We start from the raw sequence: 3,948 nt of genomic DNA on the forward strand, positions 1-3,948 counted from the left end.
TCCTCTGAAGAGCTATCTGTAACCAGCAAGATATCTGCTTCAGCAGGTAGCATTGTCTGCTCTAAAGACCTTCTTTTCACTCCAAATTTCTCCATCACCAATTTAAATGGCTGATGCACAGGAAGAGCAGTTGAATATACAAACATTGTCGACAAAAGCAATGAGAAATACAAAAAAGGACGGCATGATCACATATATGACGCTTGCCTAAACAGCATGGCATTGCATAATTCACATACATAATGCCTTGCAACAAGATAACATTGCATAATTCACATATATAATGTCTTGCAACAAGATGGCATTGCATAATTCACATATATGGTAATTAGACACTAAACAGGTGGCATTCACACAAAGCATGTCTAAACTAAGCAAATGACATAGAAATGCAAGATACCATACGCACGATATGAGCAACATAACCCTGCCAAGTTAGGGCATGCACCTCACGGGGGAAATATGACTGGTCATTTGTCTTTGAATCCTCCTCTGTGGAGCTATCGGTAACCAACAAGACATGCGCTTCGTCGGATAGCATTGTCTGCTCTGAAGACCTTGTTTCCACTCTAGATTTTTCCATGACCATGTCGAATGGCTGATGCACAGGAAGAGTAATTGAATGTACTAAAATTGTTGAGAAATTTAACACGTAATAAAAAAATGATGGCATGATATAATTCACATATAAGATGACTGGCTAACCAGGGTGGCATTGCCAAATTCACATATATGATGCCTGGCTAGACAAGATGGCATTGCATGATTCACATATACGATAAAGAAACTAAACAGATGGCATTGACACAAAGCATGTCTAAACTAAGCATATGACATCTTTAATGTATACAGTAAGCAATGCAAGGCACCATATGCATGATATTACCAACATCAGCATGCCAAGTTAGAGCGAAGACCTCATGGGTTAAATAGGAGTGGTCTTCTCCTTCTGAATCCCCCTCAGAACAGTTATCTTCCTCTTGATTACGATCCGAAATGGGTGGAGGGGGGCTGCCTTTGCGCCCACCATGGAACGACGTCTGCATGAAATTTTATTGCCACGCAAGGCTCGTCTCTTTTGCTATACATGATCAGTTCCATTGTGTACAATAACTGGCATGCATAGGAATAAAACATAGTGAGATTATGTAAGGAGTGCATGCACAAATCCAGAGTGATGGTAGCACACTGTGGATAGACCCAAAACCAACGATAGCAGGCAGATAATAGCTTTAGTTAAAAAATACAGATAATGGCTCCTTTAATGTTTGTTTGCACCCAACATGAAACTCATAGTAGACACCGGAGATTAACCAGATAGTAGACAGATAGTACTGATTGCTGCCCCAATATGTACCCCACAACCATTTAAAAACTCAAGTTTCAGCATTAGTTTGGACCTGACTTGGAGTCTAATAGGTGAACACGACGATAATGTAGCATGTCATCATATTAAGCGACGCATAACGTAAGCAGACACAGAAGAGTGCGACCTCTCTTGCGGACCCATGTAGTCCTCAAGGTCATCTGCTCAGTTGATGATGGTAATGCAGTTGTCGTGGCTGCCGGCGGCGGGGAAGAAGATCTGAGGCGGCGGAAGACAGTCAGGAGAGTGGATCCCTGCTATGGTGAACCCTTCCGTCGTTGGAGCAGCTAATCTGGGGTGGAACGCAACGCCACAGGAGCAGGACAAACCACACAAGGTTTTCTTTGACACATATCTGTAACAGAAGTAATTGAGTAAGGGCTTGTTTGAATTTGAGGATTCTAACAATGCAGGGATAGGAAATAGACAGGAATAGGATAGGAATGCACGTGCAAAACAGAGAATTTAAAAACACAGGATTTTTGCCAATCTGGGTGTTTGATTCACAACAATTGGAAGATCACAGGATGCAAAAAAGCATGGTGAGATTAAGTCAAACCACAAGAAAATGTACGGTTATAATGCCATTATGCTACTATCTCTTAGTCTTGTGCTTGATGAATAGGAATATGAAAAGGAGGAGAAGTGGAAATTAGAATTCCTACGGTTTTTCTTTCAAGGAGACACTAAAGGAACAAATCCTACAGTTTTCCTTTGCTCCATTCCTTTGCACCAAATTCATGAAAAGTGCTACCATAGGAAACTTTCCAATTCCGATGTTTTTCATTCACTTTTCCTTTCAAGCACTCGCGATTCTAGTAGGCAGGCTTGATCAAGGAAAACCCTACACTAAAAAATGTTTTTGTGCTACTTCTATTACTTTGGACCTAGGCCACTGCCATACTAGCTCAACTCCCAGGCCCATCGACAAATGCACAGCTCAAACGCGCAGAGATAAATAATGATGGCCTTCAAGAGAGTCCATCACGGATAGCTAAGTTGCCTGGTACCTCACTGCTTGTCATATAGTAGGATAAAATAATCGTATTTCCCGTTACTACGAGTGCTCAGTGGACAATATATATAACATGTAGAGTAAAAAGAAGAGATGCAACAAGTGTACAGCCTCTTTGGCGAAGCCATGTCAATCTCAGCGTGATTGGGTTGGCCGGTGAGGATGCTCCGGCTGACTTGGCTGTCGGAGGAGGGGAAGAAGATCTTAGGCGTCTGGATATGGAGCCCGAGGTACTGCTCCGCTGTGATGGAGGGTTTCGTCGTTGGAGCAGCTCCGGTGAGTTGTACGAACAATGTTAACCTAAGTGGAATTCTAATAGCATCTCCAATACATGACGTAAAATACATAACCACAAAGTGTTAGATGTAAAATACATCAGCCGCTCATCTCTGAACTTAACTATCGAAACTGAATTTAACTGTCGAAACTGAACTTAACTGTCGAAACTAAACTTAACTGTCGAAACTAAATTTTGTTGTCGAAACTGAACACACTAGCAAGGTGAGGCTACACGTCGGTCGACTGACTTTTTCATCTCTGGTCAGTCGATTTTGCAGCCGTTGGATATGAAATCAAGGGCCTACGGTTCATCTTCAACCTCCACCCCCCTGAGCCGCCAGCCACCGCCGGCCAAACAACAGCCCCCGCCGCCTGCGGACGGCGGTGCGCCGCCCCCCCCCCCCCCCAAACACCCCCCCCCCCCCGGCCCCCCCCCCCCCCGGCCATCCCCCTAGGCCCCCCGTGCTGAGCTTTTTCTCCGGCGATCTCCACGCCACCGCCCCGCCAACACCCCACCACCGTCGGCGACCACCGCCCCCATCCTGAACCCTAAGATAGATAGTGGGGTACCTCTCCGGCGAGCCGCCCTCCCCGCTGCGGCTAGTTCTTCCTTCACCCCGGCGAGCCCCCCCCCCCCCCCCGCTGAAAATCGACTAACCCAAAAGTCGATTCAGTCGACTGAAGTGTAGCTAAATCGGAGCAGCATCGCAAGCAAGAGCAAGAGCGAGAGCAGCAGCACGAGCAAGAGCAATAGCAAGAGCAGAACAGGCAGGGGACCGAGAGCAAGAGCAGAGCAGCAGCGCGAGCGAGAGCTAAAGCAGCAACAGCTCCTACTGATGTGGACGTCGCTGCCGAGGGAGCGACGCCATGGAGGAAGTGGCCGGCGACGCCGCCGTGGATGGAGTCGCGCCGTGTCGGCTCGGGACCGAGCGCCAGCAGCACCGTGAGATCGAATCAAGAAGAAAATGCGGCGATTAGTGTACAACCTCTTTGGTGGCACCGATTAGGCCGCAGCTTCATCCGAGGAAGCGGTGATGATGATGCTCTTCCAGTGGTGCAGGTGAAGACGGCGGTGTGGGAATGGAGGTGGCGCGAAAGACGAGGGGAACGTCGGGGCAGCTCCTTGGAGGTGGAGGATGGGGTGGCTGAACCGGTGGGACGGTGAGATCGACGATGGATCCTCATCCGGTACGATGGATGAGGGACATCGAGGTGTTGCTGTGGACGACGTCGTTGGGGAAGAGGCTCCGGCTGGGTGGCAGACGGAGCAGGGTGTGGGGTTTCGTCG

This window comes from Triticum urartu, chromosome 2, assembly GCF_003073215.2.
Source record: "Triticum urartu cultivar G1812 chromosome 2, Tu2.1, whole genome shotgun sequence".
Taxonomy (NCBI): domain Eukaryota; kingdom Viridiplantae; phylum Streptophyta; class Magnoliopsida; order Poales; family Poaceae; genus Triticum; species Triticum urartu.